This window comes from Papio anubis, chromosome 7 (assembly GCF_008728515.1).
Source record: "Papio anubis isolate 15944 chromosome 7, Panubis1.0, whole genome shotgun sequence".
In the NCBI taxonomy this organism is placed as follows: domain Eukaryota; kingdom Metazoa; phylum Chordata; class Mammalia; order Primates; family Cercopithecidae; genus Papio; species Papio anubis.
In genome coordinates this window covers 14,816,547-14,842,080 of record NC_044982.1, presented here as the reverse complement: position 1 = coordinate 14,842,080, position 25,534 = coordinate 14,816,547, and the positions used below count along the sequence as shown (strand labels likewise).

The 25,534-nt window shown below is 38.1% G+C and overlaps 1 protein-coding gene and 1 long non-coding RNA gene across 5 annotated transcripts in view; one reads left to right on the top strand and one right to left on the bottom strand.

Annotated features, from left to right (window-relative positions):
• The window catches only part of CATSPERB (cation channel sperm associated auxiliary subunit beta), a 191,740-nt gene that overhangs the window by 151,239 nt on the left and 14,967 nt on the right, over positions 1-25,534 (bottom strand). Inside the window, exon 2 of one of the 3 annotated variants that reach the window (XM_017961478.3) lies at positions 4,650-4,805. The exons of 1 other annotated variant lie outside the window; for it this stretch is intronic. The gene's annotated coding sequence lies outside the window, so the exon portion shown is untranslated. Of the gene's footprint in view, positions 1-1,358; positions 1,797-4,649; positions 4,806-25,534 lie in introns of those variants that run through there. One more of the 3 variants, XM_017961479.3, reaches the window with a different exon arrangement.
• On the top strand, positions 5-12,667 carry LOC108586959. 2 transcript variants are annotated; one of them, XR_001905022.3, is made up of 3 exons: positions 5-65; positions 10,566-10,627; positions 12,392-12,667. It is a non-coding gene; the product is annotated as an uncharacterized LOC108586959 (long non-coding RNA). The 2 variants fall into 2 exon arrangements; XR_001905020.3 differs by lacking the exon at positions 5-65 and adding an exon at positions 1,053-1,125.

The window sequence follows — 25,534 nt, the reverse complement described above, 5'->3', positions numbered from 1 at the left end:
GGCAGTTGGAATTTCCAACTAACTGCCTCTTTCAGAGCACCACAGGACACTCTCTTTAAAAACCGGTGAGAGGTGGAGTTTCTGCAAACCTACCATCTTTAATATAACATTCATCTAGATAGGATCAGAAACCTACATATGGTTATCTATAAAATATTTCAATTATCATATGATCATTGAATACCTGGGGAAAAACATAAATGCTAAAAGCTCATGCTAACTGCATACAATGAGGTTTAAAAGGAGGCAATCTGTCAAAGAGGAGAAGCTTCATAACTGGGTCTTGAAGGAAGAGTGGGACTTAAAAAAAATAGAGAAGGCCTTATTGACAGGTAAACAAGACAAGCAAATACACAAAGTTAGGAATGAGCTGTGGATGCACAGAGACAGTGAGACTGAATGGCATGCCAATTTGTCCTCCGTATTCGTGTTGTGTGACTGTCCTTAATGTGGTTGTATGTGCTCACTAAGGCTGCCTTTGACTAAGTACCGAGTGAGCTGAGGTTGAACCTTTCTGTCTTACCCAGCACCCTGACTAGTCATGAATGGTCACAGGGGCTGACACATAACTTTTTGATAATGATGACAATAAAACCTGTTTTATACTCGGGTTGTCCTTCAGAAGTCCCTTCACATGGCCATGTAAAACCTGCTTTACCCTCATATCATGAAATATGTCTGGTGTCTGGGTTTAATCTATTCCTGGAAGAGCCCACATCAGAAATATATCTCTCTCACCCTTTCTGGTGACCTTGACCTGAAGAAGAACCTGAAATAGTGCACAAAACACAACAAAATATCTCTCCTTATAAAGACTCAGTTCCCAGAAACTTGGAGCTCTCTTTCCGTTTCCCACTAGGGAAGGTGATAAAGCTTTAATGGAAGAAGTTGTAGCTTTCAGTTACCATAGCAACACTGCTACACATTAAAAAAAAGTCTGAGCAATACTGAGGGTACACATTGAAGGCTCTAAAAAGAATGATGAAGCAGTTGACATTTGCCTTATTTTCTCCCAGCAACCCCTTAGTTTTCTTTTCCTCATTTGCCCCCATGTGATGTTTCCTCACTTATGAAAGAGTAAAGGATCGGCTTTCAATCACAGTCACTGATGAATTACACTTTGATGTGAGTACCATGACTACTCCCACAGTAGGTGATTTATCTGTAACAGTGGAATGAAAGGGATTCTTCTCCCTGAAAAACAAATTATGCACTAGGCTTCTGTTTAGTCAGGAGGAGAAGGGGTAAGGGAATGGGCTGATTGAAAGGATGACTTTGACTTTTTTGTAATTTTTTGCTGGCTATAACAGTGCTTATTACATGTGAAAAATAAAAACAAATACAGAGAAATTAATTACCCATAAATCAACAACCAGATATAACTACTGGACATCTTGATGTTTCTCGAATCTGTTTCCTCTGCATTTATACGTCCTTCTTTCAGTCATTGTTATTCTGACCATTTTCTCACGTAACTCAAGTGTTTTATTTAAGTCTTCCCAGTTGTAGATCTAAAAATAATGGTACTTAATTTACTTAAACATAAAATATTGTGCTATTTCCAGTGTTTTCCTTTTTGAAAAATGTGGTAATGAATAATCCTAAACAAAATTATTTTCCTACATTTAAAAGTAGTTCCTTAGGATATGAACATGTTTAAGACTCTTGGATGTATATTAACAAATTGCTTTCCAGAAATCCAGCAGTGAAAATTAGATATAATCTGAAATAATTTGATACATTAAAAAATCTTGTTTTACTTTTTTCAATATTGGTGCAACTGAACACTTAAAAATATGCTTGTTTGACATTTTTTCTTCTATAAATTATCCGGGCATGTTGCTAACCATTGTCTACTGGTAATTTAGTGTTTTACTTGTGAAATGGTAAAATAACCCCGTGCAATATTTAACGTAAATATTTAACTCAATTTGTCATTTAACAATTTTATTTATACATTTTTCTCATCTTTATTTATTTATTTATTTATTTGAGATGAAGTCTTGTCTCTGTCATCCAGGCTGGAGTGCAGTGTCGCAATCTCAGCTCACCCCAACCTCCGCCTCCCGGGTGCAAGTGATTCTCATGCCTCAGTCTCCTGAGTAGCTGGGACTACAGGCGTGCGCCACCACACCTGGCTAATTTTTGTATTTTTAGTAGAGACAGGGTTTCTCCATGTTGGCCAGGCTGGTCGTGAACTCCTGACCTCAAGTGATCTGAATGCTTCGGCCTCCCAAAATGCTAGGATTATAGGCATGAGCCACCGCGCCCCACCTTCTTATCCTTTTTATGTGAGAAATTTTAAAGACTCAAAAAGTTCAAAGACTAAGATAACGAGGATGTTTCAGTCATCCAAGATTAACATCACTCCCAGTTTTTAAGACCTTTTTATTATGGGATGTGCCAAACATTGGGGGAAAAGTAGAATTATATATTATAATATATGTATTATATTATAGTACAATACAAAATAGAATACTATTCTCTTCTATTTTGTATAATTGCCTACCTTTGGTTTTGTTTCATCTATACTCTCTTTCACTCATGTCCTCCTCCAGTATTATTTTGTTGTTTTTTGAGGCAGTCTTGCTTTGTCACCCAGGCTGGAATGCAGTGGTCTGATCCCGGCTCACTGAAACCATCCGCCTCCTAAATTCAAGAGATTCTCTTGCCTCTGCCTCCCGAGTAACTGGGATTACAGGTGTGTGCCACTACATCCAGCTAATTTTTAGTAAAGATGGAGTTTCTCCATGTTAGTCAGGCTGGTCTCAAACTCCTGGCCTCAAGTGATCCATCTGCCTTGACCTCTCAAAGCACTGGGATTATAGGAACGAGCCACCACACCCAGCCTGCAGGATTATTTTGAAGATATCCTAGACAACTGTATATATTTCACTATGTATTTATAAGAGAAAATGACTTTTTTTAAAGAAAAGAAAACCACAATACTATTTCATACCTAAAAATAATAGTAAGTCCCAGATATCTACCCAGTGACTGTTTATATTTCCTCAGTTACCTCATTCATAAAATTTTTTATAGTTGTATGAATCACGATCCAATAAGGTTCAAACTTTGCCACTGGTTGATGTATCTCTGAGGTGTTAAAATCTACAAGTAATTTTCTTTTCACCTCTCCCTTCACCCCATCACTTTTTTTTTCTCTCGCTTTTTCCTTGAAACTCATTAAAGAAGAAGTTAGTTGTAATGTGTTTCCCACAGTTTGGATTTTGCTGAGTGCATCATTATGGTCTCTTTTTACATCGTAAGTTTATCATATTGTTTTGTAAATTGTTAAGTAGATTTAGAGGCTTGATCAGACGCAGGTTTAATTTTTTTGTCAAGAACACTTCATGGGTGGTGTTGGGTACTTCCATCAGGAGGCATCTAAAGTGTGGTTAGCTCTCTTTTTGTGATGTAGCAGCCATCATTTATTGCCTAAATCTATTAAATTCATTAGAGGCTGCAGAGTGATGATGTATTATCATTTCTTCTTCACTTATTAGCTGGAATACTTTTACAAAGATAACTTTTCATTCATCAACTATTTGGTTACTCAGAGGTACAATTCCTAAGAAGAGACAAATGCTTCATTCTTTTCCTTCATTTACCATTTTGAAAATAATGAATTGATTCCCTAGCATCCTCATAGAGGCAACCGATAAAGTTCATTTTTGGTATCATTATGAACTCACAAGTTTCCATTTAAACATATTTAATGTATTTCTATCCTTATTGTTATTATCCTTATTGATGCTCAAGGTGTCTAATTTTAACAGGTATGGTCCTTCCGAAGTTCACTTCTGAGTCTTTTTGACATGACCCTAGTCATTTTTGACAGTTTCCTTCTTTCCTTAAAAGACAAGATACTCTACGTTCACCTTCTACATTTCCTGCCCTAGACATGGACTCAGTCATTTCTCTATATAATTCTGATTCCTTTTACTGGAAAATTGTAGTTAGAAGCCATAGTTTTGGGAGTTTGGCCAGTCTTTCTTTCCCTTCCTTCCTTCCATCCTTCCTTCCATCCTTCCTTCCTTCCTTCCTTCCTTCCTTCCTTCCTTCCTTCCTTCCTTCCTTCTCCTTCCTTCCTTCTCCTTCCTTCCTTCCTTCCTTCCTTCCTTCCTTCCTTCCTTCCTTCCTTTCTTTCATAAATATAAAAAACCTGGCTGGGTACAGGCTCACACTTGTAATCCCAGCACTTTGGGAAGCCAAGGCAGGCAGGTAACTTGAGGCCAGGAGTTCGAGACCAGCCTGGCCAACATGGTGAAACCCTTCTGTACTAAAAATACAAAAATTAGCTGGGCGTGGTGGCACACGCTGTAGTCCCAGCTACTTGTTAGGCTAAGGGCAGGAGAATCACTTGAACCCAGTAGGCAGAGGTTACAGTGAGCCGAGATCGTGCCATTGCACTCCAGCTTAGGCGACAGAACAAGATCTGTCTCAAAAAGACGAGAGAGAGAGAGAGAGAGAGAGAGAGAGAGAGAAAGCAAGCAAGCAAGCAAGCCTTATGTAAGATAGATGGTGGCCACTTAAAACTTAATTTCTCCATATATTCTTTTAAAAGTCCTATAATAAGGGGAGAATTAATTAATAAAACAACTCATAGCACAACTGGGAGGTGGAGATTACTAACAACTTTAACTTACATATAAGTAGGAAAAGAAGCATATGAAACCAGAGGGACCAACTCCAGAGTCTGCACCAAAGTGAAGTTGGGTAGAGGTTGTGTGGAAAAGAACAGAGGACAGCAGCAGTGGAGCAGTGGTGGAATCCAGATTAAATCTTCTCTAATGAAGTTCTGCCTAAAAGAGAAAATATACTGAGAATGGGGTTGAGAACTGGTGGACTAGAACACTGCCTTGAAAATCTTTGTGCAGTTCAGGAAAGCCTCATTCTAAAGGAGAGGTAGATGTTTTGGAAGGGGGAGAAATATTTGGATGTTTTATGGTGAAGAAAAAAGCAAGCAAGCAATAAAAACTAAAGGTCTTACAGAAAAAAAAGAGATCCAGAAGCTGGGAAAACACACCTACTCCACCCACAAAACTTCCATGTATAAAATTGGACTTTACTGTAACAACAGAAAAGGATGCCTTTGAATTAAGAAGCCTATGTACACACTCAAATTCTGCTCCTTACCTTCAGGCTTCTCCAAAACAGGAGAGAAAAAAAATTGGCATTCCAAAATGAACACAAAATGACAGACAGTATCATACAAAGCTATTAGAAGGTAGAAAATGAGGCTGGGCACAGTGGTTCATGCCTGCAAATCTCAGCACTTTGGGAGGTCCAGGTGCGAGGATTACTTGAGCCCTCAAGTGCGAGGGCTCAAGTGGGAGGGCTCAAGTGGGAGGGCTCAAGTGGGAGGATCACTTGAACTCAAGTGGGAGGATCTCTTGAGTTCAAGATCAGTCCCGGCAACATAGCAAGAGTCCATCTCTACAAAACAATTGAAAAACCTAGCCGGCCGGGTGCGGTGGCTCACGCCTGCAATCCCAGCACTTTGGGAGGCCGAGGTGGGTGGATCACAAGGTCAGGAGATCGAGATCATCCTGGCTAACACGGTGAAACCCTGTCTCTACTAAAAATACAAAAAATTAGCTGGGCGTGGTGGTGCACACCTGTAGTCCCAGCTACTTAGTAGGCTGAGGCAGCAGAATCACTTGAACTTAGGAGGTGGAGGTTGCAGTGAGCCTAGATCGCACCACTACACTTCGTCTCAAAAAAAAAAAAAAAAAAAAAAACTTAGCCAGGCATGGTGCACACCTATAGTCCTGGCTGCTTGGGAGGCTGAGACAGGAAGATAGCTTGAGCCCAGGAGCTTGAAGCTGCAGTGAGTCATGATCACCCCACTGTACTTCAGCCTGAGTGACAGACCAAGACCCAGCTAGAGAAAACTGACACAACACTTCAACCTGAATTAAGTACGTTAAAATAATAATATTCTTTTGTTTTGTTTGAGACGGAGTCTTGCTCTGTCGCCCAGGCTGGAGTGCAGTAGCCTGATCTCAGCTTACTGCAAACTCCACCTCCCGGGTTCATGCCATTCTCCTGCGTCAGCCTCCAGAGTAGCTGGGACTACAGGTGCCCGCCACCACGCCCGGCTAATTTTTTTTTTTTTTTTTTTTTGTATTTTTAGTAGAGACAGGGTTTCACCATGTTAGCCAGGATGGTCTCGATCTCCTGACCTTGTGATCTGCCCGCCTCGGCCTCCCAAAGTGCTGGGATTACAGGTGTGAGCCACCATGCCTGGCCAATAATATTCATATTTTTAAAATCACGTTGAATAATTCGTTCAAAATAACTCAGAATAGGACATAGAACAAATAGGAAGATATGGAATGAGAGTTGACCAAACTCAGGAAGTGGAAGAAAAAGACAAAATAATCTCATTAAATAAGATAAAGATTAAATATCAAGGTGCCCAAAAGAAAATAGTTTTGACCACAAACATAAAGATCATGAAGGAGAAGAATGGAAACCATCAAGAGAACACAATTAAATAAGGAAGAAGATAAAAGTATCAGAGAAAAAGTAGTAAGTAAGACAACAGGAAAAGAAAATCCAACATCTTCCCCAAACTAAAGAAAGTACAAGTATACAGACTGAAAATATTTAAAGAATGCCAACATGAAGAACAGAAAAAGTTCATACCGGGTCACACCTGATGAAATTTCAGAACAAGGATAAAGGTTCTCAAAAACTTCCGGAGAGAAGTTCCCACTAAAGGAACAGAATCAGACTGGCATGGGTCCTTTATCTGCAATATTGAATGACGGAAGAAAATGGGAGCAATGCTTTCAGAGTCCTAAAGGAAAAATAAATGATTTCAATCTATAATTCTATAATCAAAGAAAGTATGAGAACAAAATAAAGACATTTTACTCATGCAAAGTATAATGACCATATGTTGTATTCTGGCTGATCAGCATCCATTCCACCCGTCTTTGACAGTGAGTTTTTTATTTTGGGGGACTTGCCCTCCTTTTGTAGTCTCGTGGGACTGTTAATCAAGGTACCTGCCTTTCCATAGCCAAGTGGCAAGCGTATGATCCAAGCTAGAACAAGTAGGGTCCCCTTTCCTGGAGTGGGAATCCTGAGTATGGTGATCAAAAGACTCATGATAGTGAAAGTTGATTCTTGTGGCAGATTCCAAACAAGATTAATAAGTACTTTTTGCTATACCCCCTCTGGAGCTGCCTTGTGTTTTCTGAACTGGGTTCATCCATAATCTCTGAGTCTGTAAGCACCCCATTATCTTTCAAATAAATCCCTTTTTAAAAATTAAGAGTCTACTTTTACTGTATTATCTGATTGCTACTACTAGGACTTAGAAATTTATATCCAATGAATTATTCTTGGGAAGTTATCTGAGGAATTCCAGCAAAACAAAAGACAGGGAACCCAGAGAGAATTGGAGACAACCCAGACGACAGTTAAATTCTGGGAAGACAAGAGGGTAGCAAAACTAGACAGTAACCAATCTAGATTGGAACAGGATGACAAAAAGCTCCTGTTGAAAAAATAAACAGAAAAAGAAAAAAAAAACATGGAGTATAAAGTATGATTGAAAAGAAATAACAGAAATACTTGAAGATACAAAAACACATAATTTTTACAAAATTCAACATTCCTTCACTATAAAAAATAACTATCAACAAATTAGGTATAGAAGGAATGTTTCTCAATACAGTAACAGTAATACATGTTTTCAACAAACATGCCAAAAACACATAATGGGGAAAGAACAGTTTCTTCAATAAATGTTATTTGAGAAACTGGCTATCCACATGCAGAAGAATAGAATTAGACCCTTATCTCATTCCAGATATAAAAATCATCTCAAAATGATTAAAGAATTAAACATAAGACCTGAAACTGTAAAACTACTAAAAGAAAACATGGGGGGAAACCCTACATTTATCTGGGCAATGATTTCTTGGATATGACCCCACAAGCACAAGCAAAAAAGCAAAAGTAGACAAATGGGATTGTAACTAAAAATCTTCTGCACAGAAAAAAAAAAAAAAAATTAACAGAGTGAAGAGACAACCTACAGATAGGAAAATAATATTTGCAAACCATACATCTGATAAGGGGTTAATATCCAAAATATATAAAGCACTCAAACAATTCAATGACAAGAAAACAAATAACCTGATTTTAAAATGGTGCTGGGCACAGTGGTGCAAACCTGTTGTCCCAGTTACTCAGGAGACTGAGGCAGGATTGCTTGAGCCCGAGTCTGAGTTCAATCTGGGCAATATAGTGATATTCTGTGTTTAAAATAAATTTCTTTTTAAAGGGGAAAGGGCCTGAATAGACATTTTTCAAAAGAAGACATACAAAATGGCCAACAAGTATATCAAGTAAATGCTCGATATCACTAATCATCAGAGAAATGCAAATTAAACCTGCAATGAAATATCGCTTCACACCTATTAGAATGGCTATTGTTGGTGGGAATGTAAATTAGTACAGGTACATACATTTTGTATCAGTATGCATACATTTTAGAAAATGGTATTAAGATTCCTTTAAAAACTAAAAATAGAATTACCATATAATCCAACAATTCTGCTTTTGGACACACACACACACACACACACACACACACACATATATCTCCAAACAAAATGAAATCAGTACGTAGAAGAGATATCTGCATGCCCATGTTCACTGCAGCACTATTCACAATAACCAAGATATGGAAAGAACCTAAGTGTTCATCAATGGATGAATTGATAAAGAAAATGTGGTGTATATACTATTTAGCTTTAAAAAGAAGAAAATTCTGGCAGGGTGTGGTGGCTCAGTCCTGTAAACTGAGGACTTTGGGAGGCTGAGGTAGGCATATCACTACAGGTCAGGAGTTCAAGACCAGCCTGGCTAACATGATGAAACCCCATCTCTACTAAAATATAAAAATTAGGAATTAGCAGAGGTTGCAGTGAGCTATAATCGCACCACTGCACTCCAGCATGGAGACAGAGCAAGACTTTGTCTCAAAGGAAAAGAAAAGAAGGAGCTTCTGTAATTTGCAACAACATTGATGAATCCAAAGGACAGTGTGCTAAGTGAAATAAGTCAGGCACAGAAAGACAAATACCTCATGATCTCACTTATATGTGGGATCTTAAAAAGTCAAATTCATAAAAGGACACAGTAGGTTGATAGTTACCAGAGGCTTGTAAGTGGTGGTGGCTATCAGGGAAACCCACCCCCGATATTCAACGTGGGTCCTTTTCTACTTTCCCTAAGTGTTGGCTGGTCTGAGAAATAAAGGGAAAGAGTACAAAAGAGAAAGAGTACAAAAGTACAAAAGCTGGGTGTCTGGGGGAGACATCACATGTCAGCAGGTTCCGTGATGTTCCCTGAGCTGTAAAACTAGCAAGTTTTTATTAATGATTTTCAAAAGGAGAGGCAGTGTGCAAATAGGGTGTGGGTCACAGAGATCACATGCTTCACAAAGTAATAAAATATCACAAAGCAAATGGAGGCAGGGCGAGATCATAGGACCACAGGACGGGGCAAAATTAAAATTGCTAATGAAGTTTCGGGCACACATTGTCATTGATAACATCTTATCAGGAGACAGGGTTTGAGAGCAGACAACCTGTCTGACCAAAATTTATTAGGCCTAATAAGCCTGGGTGCCCTACGGGAGACTGGGGCTTATTTCATCCTTTGTCTACGACCGTAAAAGACAGCCATCCCCAAAGCGGCCATTTTAGAGGCCTCTTCTCAGGGATGCATTCTCTTTCTCAGGGATGTTCATTGCCGAGAAAAAGAATTCAGTGATAGTTCTCCTATTTGCTTTTGAAAGAAGAGAAATATGGCTCTGTTCTGCCTGGTTCACAGGCATTCAGAGTTTAAAGTTATCTACCTTGTTCCCTGAACATTGCTGTCATCCTGTTCTTTTTTCAAGGTGCCCAGATTTCATATTGTTCAAACACACATGCTCTGCAAACAATTTGTGCAGTTAACGCAATCATCACAGGATCCTGAGGTGACATACATTCTCCTCAGCTTACGAAGATGACGGGATTACCCTAGGAAATCGCAAGGGTATTGATTGGGGAAGTGATAAACGTCCATGAAATCTTCACAATTTATGTTCAGAGATTGCAGTAAAGACAGGTGTAAGAAATTATAAAAGTATTAATTTGGGGAACTAATAAATGTCCATGAAATCACAATTTATGTTCTTCTGCTATGGCTTCAGCTGGTCTCTCCGTTCAGGGTCCCTGACTTCCCGCAACAGGTAGCAGCATGGACAGAGAAAGGAGAGATGTTAATAAAAGAGTATAAGGACACAATATTCTTTTGTCTTTATTTTCTAATAAGTCTTTTATTTTCAGAATGTGCCTTTTTATAGACTCTTTTTATTTCACGTATGTAATAACATTCTTTTCTGAGACTTAATAGTAGAGATTTTGTTTTTGTTTTACTCTCCTTGCATAGTTTGATTCTGTAAGTCATTTTTGCTTTTTATTTTTCTGGTTTCAATCTTTCAATTTTGAGACTTCTTAAACATCTCTCATGATCCTTTGTTTTCTATTCAGATTTAAAAGCAAGTTATAAGAAGCTTATTTGAGGCACTGGATCCAAGAGACGCCTATCAACTGTGAGTTTCACTGTAGCACATTCTGGAGAAGTTGTTTTACCGGGGAAGAATCTCAAGTAGGCCTTTTCTCTTTGGCTTCTCAAATTCCCTGGGTCTTCCATCTCCTTCCCAAGAGTACAGTCCTGGCTACTAGCATTCTGAGATATCAATATGCAGTATTTCATCTTGTTCTCCTGTTTGCAATATGGCACCCACATTCTCAAATGTGCTTGATATCTACCAGGCCAGAGACCCTCTGTTTTAGCCTCTCCCAAAAAGAAATTTCCAATTTCTCCCTGAAAGGGGAAAGGGCAGCTGGTAGACTGTTGAGTACTGGGGAGATAATTTAAATACTTCTTACATGAGTATTCAAACAATCCTACTTTTGACCCCACTTTCATCTCCACTTCAAAATCTACTTAGTGCTGCGAAGTCCTGAGCCCTTTAGGGGGCTCTTGAGTACAAATCACGTTGCTTTTAATCCTTTCCAAAAGCCAGTTTATGATTCTGGCTTTCCTGCATCTGCTAATTTAGTTATCATTTATCCATTTGCTTTCTAGCTGTCTAAATTTTGTTCCTACTATCAATTCTCCAGTTCTTTCTGTCCTTTCTGAAGTTTATGCCACTTCAAAAGTCCATTTAGTGTGTAGTTCAGCAGTGAGAATAAATATGTGTGTTCAAAACCAAGAAACAAAAATTCTAAATGTGTCACGAATTTAAACAATTGATGGAGAGGGCTATGGTTTGAGTGTGTCACTTCCAAAATTCAGGTGTTGAAACTTAATGGCCATTGTGATAATGTTAAGAGGTAGTGCCTTTATGAGGTCATTAGACCATGAAGGCTTTGCCTCAGAATGGGATTAAGACCCTTATAAAGGAGGCTTCATGCAGTGTTCTGCTCCCTTGCCCTTCTGCCTTCTGCATGGGAGGACACAGCATTCTTCCCCTCTGGAGGATGCAACAACATGGGGCCATCTTGGAAGCAGAAAGCAGCCCTCACCAGGCACCAAACCAGTGGGAGACTTGACCTAGAAACCCAGTCTCCAGAACTATAAGAAATAAATTTCCGCTTTGTATAAATTACTCAGTCTCATGTATTTTGTTAAAGCAGCACAAACAGACTAAGACAGAGGATAATTAAAAAGAGATTCATTTGATTTTGATGCTGGGAACATTCTCTTTTTGATGGCCTAAAGGTCATAACATTGGACCTCTAGGAAGGAGGAAATATAATTCCTCCATTGAACTTCTAGGACCTCCACTGGTCCTCCACTGGACCCCCAGGAAGGAAGAAGATCAAATCCAGGCCAGATAGTGTGCTGGGATTACATGTCCTCCTCTAGAGGAGGAAATGAACAGTATTTACACAGTCATTGTGGCAAACATAACCTAAGGTGACCCACCATGATTCATGTCCTTGTATAATCCCCACCCCTTGAGTGTGCTTGGGACCCGTGACTTGCTTCTAACCAATAGAATATGGTGAAGATTATGAGATGTCACTCGTTCAATTAGGTTATATTACATGACAGAGGTGAGGGATGTCACTCCTGTAATTACATTTCATTACATAAGAAGTCTTATCAGACTGCAGGGAGCCTCCTGCTGGTTTTGAAGATGCAAACAGCCATGTTGTGAGCTGCCTGTGAAGAGGGCAGGGAATTGCAGGCAGTTTCTAGGAGCTAAGGGTGGCCTCCAGTTAGTAAAAATCTAGGACTCAATTATACAGACTCAAGGAAGTAAAATCTGCTAACAATCTGAACTTATAAACAAATTCTTCCCTAGTTGAGCCTTCACATGAAAAATCAGCCCAGCCCACACCTTGACTGCAGCCCTGTGAGACTCTGAACAGAGAACCAGCTAAGCTTGTGTCTGGACCTATGAAACTGTGAGATAAAAAATTTGCACTGTTTTAAATCACTGTGTGTGATAACTTATGCAGTAATAGAGAACTAATATAGATTGTAACACTTTTTGGAACTCCAAGTTGAGACTGGCCACTTCAGTCTCTCATACATCTTTGAATCAACAAAGAAAGAAAGAGGTTACTGTACTGGCTAGAGTGATTATTATTATTATTATTATTTTTTGAGATGGAGTCTAGCTCTGCTGCCCAGGCTGGAGTGCAGTGGCGCGATCTCGGCTCACTGCAAGCTCCACCTTCCGGGTTCACCCTTCTGGGTTCATTCTCCTGCCTCAGCCTCCCAAGTAGCTGGGACTACAGGTGCCCGCCACCACGCCTGGCTAATTTTTGTGTTTTTTAGTGGAGACGGGGTTTCACCATGTTGGCCAGAGTGGTCTCGATCTCCTGACCTCATGATCCTCCCACCTCGGCCTCCCAAAGTGCTGGGATTACAGGCATGAGCCACTGTGCCTGGCCAAGTGATTGATTCTGACTACCAGTGGGTAACTTGGTTGGTACTACACAATGGGGTAGACAGGAGTATATATGGAATACAGGGGAATCCCCCAGGGAATTCTTTAGTCTTCTGATTAAAGTCAATGTAAAACTACAACAACCCAATCCAGGCAGGACTACTAATAACCCAGATGCTTCAAGAATGAAGGTATAGGCCATACCATTATACAAAACACCTACAACTAGCTGAGGTGCTTGCTGAGGACAAAGGAAATATGGAATGGATAGTAGAAGAAGGTAGTTATAAATATCAGCAATGACCACATGGCCAGTTGTAGAGGATGGTAATAGTTATGAGTATTTCCTCCTTATTTTCATGATTATGTTTGTGTATATAGTAACCAAATATTTTTGTGGTTTTCCCTCTCTTATTCCCTTATGATCTAGCATGTGATACTAATGACTAATTTCATATCTCAGTATTTACATTACAAAATATCAAAGAAGAAGACTCGACATCACCCAGGGATTTTGTATCCTCTTCTTTGGAAAGAGTTAGCCTGTTACAGTTGTGCATAGATAGTTGTATCATCTTAGGCAGAATTATGACTTTGTTATTGTCTTTATTTGGACATTAAGTATGATATAAGCAGATATATACGGGTGCCAACTTGACAAAGGGTGGCTTTGTGATGTGTCAACTTGGCTAGGCTGAATTACATTCCCCAGAATTTCCTTCCTAGTATGTTTCTAGTTAGGCCGAACTACAAGGGATATTTTCTTGCAAATTGGAGGACAAAAAGGGAGGGAGCAGCTATTTTGTATAAATTACATACCTTCTCCCAGTTATTATTCAAACACTAATCCAGGTCTGCTGTGAAGGGATTTAGCAGGTGCAATCACCCTCATCAGTTGGCTTTAAATTAATTTTTAAAAGTAAAGGATCAGATTGTAGATGAGCCTAGCTTAGTCAAATGGAAGGCTTTTAAAAGAGGGCCTAGGTTTTCCCTCAGTTCAGAGACACCAAGCTTCAGTTTGTGCTCATGGGTTCCAGCCCAAGTGTGATCTATCCTTTCTGACTGCCTGCCCTGCAGACTTCAGGCTTGCTTAGTTAGTCCTCACAATTGCATAAGCTAATTGCTTATAATAAACAAATAAACTGGAATGTACGTACATATATGTAAATATGTGTGTATATTTAATATATTGATATTATATACTTTGCACACTTATATAACACAATACCATATGTAATAAATAGCATTTACATTATTATGGCTGTGTCAGAGTTCAACCAGAGAAGCAGAACCATATATACATATATACATATATATACACACATATACACATACATATATATATGGTTCTGCTTCTCTGGTTGAACTCTGACACAGCCATAATAATGTAAACACCATTTACTGATTTTCAACATTTAAACTAAATTTAATAACAAAGCATGTGTTGGCAAGTCAAGAAATAGAGGAATTAGCATATTTTATAATCATTGGGACATAGAAATGGGTAAAAGAGGATACCTCTGCAAAGTGAGACTAAGGCAAGAGCTGATCGGAGCTTGAAACTATTGCTTTCATCATTAGTTTTTCTGTCCTACTTTGTTTGTTCCTACGTGTATATCTCCAAATAAAAGAAAACAGCTTTAAAAAGATACACACTTTCCTCCCCACTGGACTATATAGATTAGTAAAGAGTAGGGATTCTGCAGTTAGATTTCTTGGATTCTTATTCCTGTGGTCTTTATTAATGGTGCTACATTGAAAAGGTTACTTAGCCTCTTTAACTCCAAGTTTCCTTATCTGGGGGGATAATACTGCTACTTACCTCACATTGTGTATGAGCGTGTGTGTGTATGTGTGTGTGGGTGTACACACATATATACACTTTCACTTTCCTTTACTTAAATTGTAGCTTACTATACACCCTATTATTTTCTTTATTTTGAGCCTAACAATACATGTTGGAGATTTTTGTTATAGTTGCCCCGTTCTTATATTAGCTGCCTGTTATTTCATTGTGTGGATGTTCTGTAATTTATACAACCAGCCATCTATTGATAAGACATTTCAGATTTTCAATCTTTTGCTATTACAAAAAATATTCTTCTCTCTAAAATTTCATGTGTATAATATAGCTATAAAATAGATTTCTAAGAATAAAATTGCTGGGTTAAAATAAATATGCTTTTAAAATGTTGATAATATCAAATTGTTCCACACTGCTGCCGTGGAGTCAGTATGCAAGAGTGTGTTTCCCCACACCCTCACCAAATGCTATGAGATCTTCAAAACATTATATCATCATTAACTTTGCATTTCTCATATTATATACTTCCTTTCTTCTGAGTTTGCTCATAGGTTTTGCCCATTTTTTGTAGGTTGTTGATCTTTTCCTTATTGATTTGTAAACGTTTTTATATGTTAAGAAAATTAGCCCATTTTCTGTAAGTTGAATTACCAAAAAAAAAAAAAAAAAAAATCCTCCATGTGTCCTTTGTCTTTTGATTTTTAAAATAGTGATGTGATATTTTTTCTTGTAGTTAAATAAATGGATTTTCTCTTCTATCTTCTGGTAATTTATGGTTTTATTTTCTTCATGTGGTATCTTTGATTCATCTGGAAGTCATTTTGGTATAATCTGTGAAGTAGAGGTCCAACTTTTTTTTTTTCAGATGTCTACTTAGTTGTCCCAACATCATTTACTGAATAACCCATTTTTCTTCACTGCCTTAAAATAAAACCTTCATTTAATTGCAGCATATATTTGGAGCTTTTTCTGAGTTTCCTAGTCTATTTCTTTGAATTGTTGATCCATTCATGTGCCAGTATCTCATTTTATTGTAGAACAAGTTTGTTTGTTTGTTTTTGCATCAGCTTGTCCAGTTCCAAACAAAAACAAAAATAAAAAAGTAGCCTGTTGGGGTCAGTTAGGTTAACTTAAGGAGAATTCATATCATGATGATGTTGCATTTTTCTATTCAAATGTGGCAATGCCTTTACATTTCTTTAAGTTTTCTTTTCTGTTTTCTCCATGGTGTTTTATAAGTTTCTTCATATAGATTCTGTTTGCTTCGTTTTGAGACATTCAAATGTTTCGTGCTGTCTATTCCTTTATTTTTATCTTTTTTAAATCTATAGAATGAGATCATTTCCTCTATCACTTCTTTTAACTGTTGTTCTTTCGCTCTCTGAGGTTTCTATTTCTGTGCTTTTCGTCTCAGTGACCTTACTGAATAATTCTACTAGTTGGCCTTTCAGTTGATTCCTGGGGTCTGCAAATATTGGTACAATTTCCTTTTTTATTATCTAAATCTGTATTTTAGTTTTTAAATTGACAAACTTGTATATATCTATGGTTCATGACATGATTGTTTTGGTATACATTTACATTGTGGAATGACTAAATCAAGCTAACTAAGATAGGCATTACCTCACATACTTATGTTTTTGTGGTGAGAACACTTAAAATGTACTCTCTTAGCAATTTTCAAGTATAAACAATTCCATATTGTTATTAACTACTGTCATGATGATGTGTCACAGGTCTTTGAACTTATTCCTACTGTCTGTTTAACTGAAACTCTGCGTCCTTTGACTCACAAATTGCCAATCCCCTAAGCCTCAGCCTGTGGTAACCACCATTCTCTGTCTCTACTAATTTAGATTCCACACGTAAGTGAGATCATGCAGTATTTGTTTTCTGTACCTGGCTTATTTCACTTACTGTAATGTCCTCTTGGTTCATCCATATTGTCACAAATGATAGGATTTCCTTCTTTTTAAAATAGCTGAAACTGGACCCCTTCCTCACACCTTATACAAAAATTAACTCAAGATGGATTAAAGAATTAAATGTAAAACCCAAAACCATAAAAACCCTAGAAGAAAACCTAGACAATACCATTCAGGACATAGACAAGAGCAAAGATTTTATGATTAAATCACCAAAAGCAATTGTGACAAAAGCCAAAATTGACAAATGGGGTCTAATAAAACTAAAGAGCTTCTGCACAGCAAAAGAACTAGCATCAGAGCAAATAGGCAACCTACAGAATGGGAGAAAATATTTGCAATCTACCCATCTGACAAAGGTCTAATACCCAGAATTTACAAGAAACTTAAACGAATTTACAAGGAAAAAACTCCATCAAAAAGTGGGCAAAGGATATGAACAGACACTTTTCAAAAGAAGACATTTATGCAGTCAACAAACATATGAAAAAAAGCTAAACATCACTGATCATTAGAGAAATGCAGATCAAACCCACAATGAGATACCATCTCAGGCCAGTCAGAATGGCGATCATTAAAAAGTCACGAAACAACAGATGCTGGCAAGACCATAGAGAAATACGAGCACTCTTACACTGTTGGTGGGGATGTAAATTAGTTCAGACATTGTGGAGGACAGTCTAGTGATTCCTCAAGGATCTAGAACCAGCAATACCATTTGATCCAGCAATCCCATTACTGGGCATATACCCAAAGGAATATAAATCATTCTATTATAAAGATACATGCATGCATATGTTCACTGCAGCATTATTTGCAATAGCAAAGACTTGGACTTAACCCAAATGCCCATCAATGATAGACTGGATTTTAAAAATATGGTACATATACACCATGAAATACTGTGCAGCCATAAAAAGGAACAAGATCATGTCCTTTGCAGGGACATGGATGGAGCTGGAAGCCATTATCCTCAGCAAACTAACACAGGAACAGAAAACCAAACACTGCATGTTCTCACTTATAAGTGGGAGCTGAACAATGAGAACACATGGACACAGGGAGGGGGACAACATACACTGGGGCTGGTTGGGGAGCTGGGGAAAGGGAGAGCATCAGGATAAATAGCTAATGTATGGTGGGCTTAATACCTAGATGATGGTTGATAGGTGCAGCAAACAACCACGGCAGACATTTACCTATGTAACAAATCTGCCTGTCTTGCATATGTATCCAGGAACTTAAAATTAAATTAAATTTTAAAAAAATCATTTAAAAAATTACTTTGGTAAGATATTAACATTTGTATAAGAAAGGGGAAAAAAGAACTCTATGTCACTGCTTAATTTTAAATTTTAAAAATAATCTTCATTCATTCAAAAATATTTATTAAATGTGTGCACACCTCATTAGGGTCTTGGAATAAAATACCGACGTGTCTTTGCATTCATAGAATTTATAGTCTAGTGAGGGAAAAAGACAAAAACTAGTAAAAATTTGAGTAAATTAATAAGAGATCATGAATAGTATTATGCAATAACCAAGAATAATGGTGTAAGCTGTATGTGCTACTGCGGGAATGCATTTGAGCATTGAGAGGTATGCATGATTGAGGGAATGCCTCTTTGAGATGACACCTAAACTAAGAGATGAGAAGGAGACCTTCTGATGAAGAGTTGTGTACTTAAGGGGTGGCACTAGAGGGAGTGGTTGTGGAGGACAGAGGGAACAGCACATGAACTCCTAATGACTTTTTCTCATTATATGGTTCATTATTTCAAGCTAGGATAAGGATGTCTGTAATGAGAGTACATAAAGTATAAAAATGACCTTGTTGGGATAGGGAAGGCTTCCTAGAATTCTTAAAGTTTGTGCCTTCATTTCTCTGAAAATCTTTAAAAAACAGAATCATGTTCTGCATCATTTGGATGATTCCATATAACTAAGAACTACCATATAATTCTATTGCTCAAGTATGTGTTCATAATTTTTGTGTTTAACTTTATTGTTCCAAGCCTGAATAGAAAGAACAATTCGCAGTATTCTCTTCCCAACCCTCAATTTTGACTTTTGTTACATTGACCAAAAGCATGGGAAATAGCCCATCATCTGAACGTTCTTTTCTGGTTTCTCCTCATATCTTTAACCTCTTCGTTTTAGAGAACCTCAGGGCTGAGTCCTTCGTACTCCTCTCTATCTAGACTCATTCAGACACGTCACATGGTGAGAGGGAGCTAGAGAGAGGTGGGAGGTGCCATATTTTTAAATGACCAGATCTCACATGAACCACCAGAGCAAGAACTCACTAATCACCAAGAGGATGGTGCTAAGCCACTCATACGGGATCCACTCCAATGATCCAAACACCTTCCCATAGGGGAATTACATTTCAACATGAGATTTGGAGGAGACAATCATCCAAACCATATTACCATCTATCAAATAAACTACTACACTGCTTTCTTGATTTCTCTGCTCCCATTCTAAACATTCTCCACACAGGAATGATAATTATCTTTTAAAAACCTAAACCAGAATGAGTATTTTGAAGTTTGCTTCAATGGCTTCCCATTGCAGTTAGGATAAAATAAGAACTCCTCATCATGGCCAGTGAGGCCATTTATTATGATCGGGCTCCATCCTGTATTTTGAAGTTCTCCAACTTCATCTCATGCTGCTTTCATTCTCCCTTCCCTCTATCTCTATGCTTCAGCCACCCAAACTAGCCTTCTTTCAATTCCTTAAACATATCAAGTTCTCTACCTGAGGGATTTTCCACATTCTTCCTCTGTCTAGAAGACTCTTGTTCTAGATTTTCACGTGATTTACTTTCTCAGAGCTCAGTTCTCAGCTCAAATGTCACTTTCTCAAACAGTCTTTTTGATCACTTAAATAATCCAAAGTACATGGCACATCCTTTAAATCCGCTTTTTTTCTTTGTAGCACTTATGTAGGTTTAAAGACAAACTCCACATTACACAGCATGGGTTAAAGATATACTTTATTGGGGAAAGAGAAAACTTACAAGTAAAAGGCCACAGTTAGTGAGAGAATAAAAGCTATCGGTATCCCATTCTCCTCCTATAAGAACCAATACTATGGGGATTTGCTTCTAGTTGGAGAGACAATGGCCTCTCTGCTATTATCCCTGTTTATGCAGCCTTAACACTGGAGGAATACACTTGGTGCCAGGCAGTCTGACTTTGACAGCCAAGCAGGCTGCTTACTGGAGTTAAGAATGCCAGCTTTCCTGCAAAGTTGAAATCACCTCTACTGGGAAGACAAAGCCACCAGTCTCATAAGAATTGAGCACAGCCCCTCCCATGACGTAGAAGAGAACTCCCCAGTTCTCACAGTCCAGGAAACCTAGAGTGAGAACTCATGGCTATTTTCAGACAATCCTGCTCCTTCAACTGTAATTTCTTGTCTTTCTCCCTTACTGGACTGGAAGTTCCATTAATACAGCAACCATATCTCTTTTGTCCCCTATTGTATTCCTATTACCTAGCAAAGTGCTGGGCACATATTAGGCACTCAGTAAACACTTTTTGAATGAATGAATGGTAAATTGAGGGCAGGGGGTACAACAAAAATAGGTTCAAGATTAGAAAAAAACAGCCAAAACACAGTGATTTTCTGTCATTAGAGTGAAACAAAAGTCAGTAAGTCTAGTCTATCAGGAATGGTTCCAACTTATGAAATTCTTTCTTGATTCAAGTTTCTGATCAAACTAATTCCACAGAGCTTAAAATGAGCCTCAGTAGAGAGGTATTTATGGTGTATAATGGCAACAGTAGGATGAGTCACATACTGCTCTAGTGGCACTGACTATAACATGTGGCACACTTGGTTGAGTCAGTCCACTAAAAGCCCTTCAGAGAAAACTGTGCCTTTATATCAAATATGCTCACATGGCTGAAAAGGAGAAATTTAATAAGCTACTATACAGGTAGCAGATGATATCAGCATTCCACCCATAGCTACTAGAATTCATTAACTTTTTCATGCACATGGCTCCTGGTGTGCTTTCACCCCTCACCCCCACAGCCGATGCCAGTGTCAGTCAGAGGGCTCCTCTTAAGCTGCCAAAGACCATTTTGCTTGAGTACCTAAAGTTCCTGGAAATTTACATCTCCCCAGGGACAACACTTAAACCAGTGGTCCTGAATGAGGACGTGACTTTGACCTCCAGGAGTCAAAGTGTCTAGAGATACTTTTGGTTATCATAACTGGGCCAGGAAAGGTGGCTGGGAGGCTACTGGCATCTAGCACATAGAAGCCAGAGATTGTAGTCAGCCTACAATGTGCAGGACAGACTCCCATGACAAACAAAAACAAAAACAAAAAAACAAAGAATCACCCCCAAAATGTCAATAGTATCAAGGCTAAGAAACTCCACCTCAAACAATGACTGATGGGCAGGGAAGTATGCACACTGCAGTTTTTTTCTCTTGTACCTGATTTGAATAGTTCTGAGATATGATCTACACTGTCTCCAGGGCCCTCCTGCGGGACTGAGCTAAAATTACTTGCTTGGAAGTTTGCCTGACATTGTACCATTGTTTGGTTTCCTTCTCTTCCCTGGCCGCTTCCCCATTCCTCTACCAATTTTTCCTGAGAACACCTAATAAGCCGCTTTTACACAAATCCCCGTTTCAGGATTGCTTCTGGGAGAAACAACCCAAAACAGTATGTACAAGTGGATATGAAGGAGAACTACAGATTTTATGCGCATAATGTGGAGTAGGTTACTAAATGGTTGGCTATACTGTAACAGAACTCATAGCTAGACAAGCCCATAAATAGGGTATCAGAATATCTTAAACCAAGAAAGCACGGTGTGTTAGGAAAAAAAACTAACAGTGAAGTTAGGAAACCCAGGTTCCAGTCTTACCTCTTAAGTGAGATCTCAAGTAAATCACAGCCATGTGGAAAATGAGAAAATAAAATTACACAGTTATCTAACATTCTATGCTGTCTTAGGGCAGTGGTTCTCAAACAGGGGCAATTTTGACACCTAGGGAATATGTGACAATGTTTGGAGACATTTTTGGCAATCATAACTGGGAGCAGGGTGCTACTGGCATCTAGTGAGAAGAGCCCAGGCATGCTGCCAAACATCTATCTCATAATGCACAGACAAGTTCCCCCTGCTCCCCACCAGCAAAGGATTATCCAGCCCAGAATGTCAATAGCGCTAAGGTTGAGAACTGCCTTACAGAGAAAATTAGATTAGATACTAATCTAAGAAATTTCTGAGGCTTAAAATTATTAAAAATAGGTAATGTATTATTGAAAGAGACTACAGCATAGTCTCTATATCCTTAAAAGCAGCATAGATTATAGATGCTTTTCTGTATAAGATTGGGAGGGGCTTATTCTAAGCAGATCTTGAAATGTTATGTGGGAGAACTAAGCACCTATGCAAGTAGCTAGAGACAGAGGAGAGAGCAGGAGCCTGAATCTTAGCAGGTTTGCCATAGTGCTGAAGACTCGACTCTCACCCACGTACTGGGATTTAAATGTATTATGAGCATATCTCCAGATCCATCCATCTCCCCTGCAATCACTGAAGACAACCTCCCTCACATGTTTATTAACTTTTGTATACAACTTTGGGGACCAATTTTTCTCCACTAACATTTTCCTGGAGGGAAAAAGATAGTTTCTCCAAATTATATATAGGTAAAGATAAGAGAAAACTATTTTATGGCTAGCTTATCTGAGTTAATAAAAACACTTAAATGTATAACATATTTGCTTATGAATCCGGGTTTATTCATGTGACAGGTGGTGAGATGATGCTATACTTAACTTTGACTTCACATTCCTGTTGGTCAAAGCCTCTCACACCCTTTTTAAACAAAGCTGGCAGTAAAATCCAACATATTGCATAACTAACCAGCGTTACATATTGCTCAGAACACTTTACACTCCCAACAGGAAATTCGAGGAATGAAAGGATTTCTGTTTCATTATCAGAAAGGTGCCTTGTTCTAGTAACCACAAGAGGTAGGGTAAATTAAAAGATTTATTCCTGGATTGTTAATTTCTCTGAAAGTGACTTAAGAACAAACTTAAAACTTTTGAGGTAGGTCTGACATAATGAATTCTCTTTCATCTGTGATAATACTTTTAAATGTGCACCAGAAACTCTTCAAAGGTGCTTAAAGCTTTGAAAGGCTAGCTGCCATCACTTGAAAGTTAGGGTGACAGCTGAGACAGAGCCCAAGGTTTTCATTTGGGCAACTTCCCTGTCATGGATAGACCCAGCAGAGGCCTGTTTTCTGCACTTCACTGAAGTCTTACTCATCAGGAGTCAGGCAATGAGAGGCACATTTTCCTCTCCATGGTCTTTGGTAGACTCACTCATTAAAGGAGGACCTAGATATCATCTATTACAACTTCCACCATAAGGCACTTTGACAACCTGCTGTCAACTGCCAAATCAATATACGTTTAACAGAAATGCAGAGTTTTAACCTTTTAGATCCAAGGTCTCAAAGCTGAGTATTTGCTCTTGATGATATAATTTTCAGGGTTATAGTCAGTAGCAAAGCATACATTTTAAGTTTATTTGTACTGTTCAAAGTTACTAAATGTAAAATTTTTAAAATTAAATAACAATGATTTTTTGTTACTCCTATTATCATGTTTTTAATCTTGCAGGGACATTGTATATCATCAAAGATGTGAAATTAACATTAATTGAGATTCTACTCCAAATTCTCCAATATGTTTAAGTAAAATGCATTTAATTATTGAAGTGGTTGTTGGTGGTAGGCAACTGAAGTTACCTATTTAAATGAAGGCTACTTTACTGTCATTTGTCGTATTTAAAAAATAATAAACCTAAAAATGAGGTTTACTTTTATTCTTTACAGATTTGATATGTCAATCTTTATTTAAGACAACAAAAATTTGTATACCCTCATATTAAGATATATTTCCTTTCTAGTCATATTAAAATAATCTCATTTCATTACTCAAAAAGAATACATAGGAAGAGAATGAACATAATTCAAGTAGATAGATTTCTAATTGGTTAAAAAATGTTTAAGCAAATGATGTTCAAAATATACTTACTAAAGGAACAGCACCTAGAAATAGGCAGTAGGGCAATGTTCACTTTAAGAATTTTATCAATAAGTAGGGCAAAGAACAAAATCATTATCAAATTTTGAATTATACAAAAGCAATGGCCTATTACCTTGTTAACGTTTGATATTTCTATATATCTTCTTCTCTAGTTGAAATGGGCAATGACTTGTGTTACAAGGATGTTACACATTCTAAAATGATTTAAGCCGAAAGATTACCTTTAATACATTACTTCTAGATATAATACGTACTTGATGTCTGTTGCATTGAAGATTACTAAACTAGACATCAAGAAACATGAATCCTTGATTCAGCTCTGTCATTAATTACCTTATAAATCTATGTAAGTCATTTATTTTGGACCCGGTTGTTTATTATAAAATGTTCATTTTAGTTCTGAGGTTCTGTGGTTCTAAGATAAATCATATGGGTTAAGTAACTAATAACATTTTAAAATAGCAATTGTTATGTGAAAATCCACGTTAGGTTAAATGCCATCGACTCCTGAAAAACAGGATTGCAAGAGGAAGAAGAAAACTGGTCTAATGATAGCTCATTTAGAGAAAAAGACCTAGTGGTAAACTGTAAAGTTCAAAGAGTGATAAGTCTAGAGGTAAAATGAATGAAATCTTGAGTCACATTATTAGAAATATAGCAACCAGACTACAGAAGAGAATAATCTTATTGCAAGTGCTATGAGCTGGTCAGGTCATACCTAGAACACTCAGTATAACTGCAAACCAGAAACACTGTATTTTTTTTTTTTTTCTTTTCAAGACAAAGTCTTGCTCTGTCACTCCGGCTGGAGCGCCATGGTACAATCACAGCTCACTGCAGCCTTGAACTCCTGGGATCAAGGGATCCTCCTGCCTCAGCCTTCTGAGACTACAAGCACATGCCACCATGCCTAGCTAAATTTTTTTTTTTTTTTTGGTAGAGACAGGATCACCTTATGTTGCCCAGGCTAGACTTGAACTCCTGGGCTCAAGGGATCTTCCTGCCTTGGCCTCCAAAAGTGCTGGGATTACAGGTATGAACCAATGTGCCTAGCCTACAGTTTTTTAATTTTATAAAATAAGTTATTTCTAATGTTTCTCCAAAAGCAAAAGTGGTATATAGCAATGGCAATATTAATTCAGGCATCCAGAGCTCTGAACCTACATTTGGGTGAGATGAGGAAAAGTGTATTGTTAATTTTATGTGTCAACTTGGAAGGTGGTTCTGGATGGGATTAACATTGACATTGATGTCCTTTGAGTAAAGAAGATTGCCCTCCATGATGTATGTACACTTTATCCAATCAATAGAAGACCTGAGTAGAATGAAAAGACCACCTTCTGCAAGCCAGAGGCAATTCTCCAGCAGACTTCTGTCAGATTGGAACTGTACCATCAGCTCTCTTGGGTCTTGAGCCTGCCAGACCACACTGCAGATTTTTGGACTTCCCAGTTGCCATAATCACATGTGCCAATTCCTTATAATAAATTGTGTGTGTGTGTGTGTGTATGTGTGTGTGTGTGTGTGTGTGTATTCAACCACATATTAATAGCTTTTGTTTTTTGGTTTTGGTCCCACCAAGACCAAAGCTAATGATTTCAAGTATTGAGGTTTGTGTCTGAGTCTGTCTCTTATTCTGTATCCCAAGAAAAGGAGAAATAAGCATTCCCAAAGAACATGGATTTACATATCTTCGAATTCTCTTTTTCTCAGGACAGACTATTT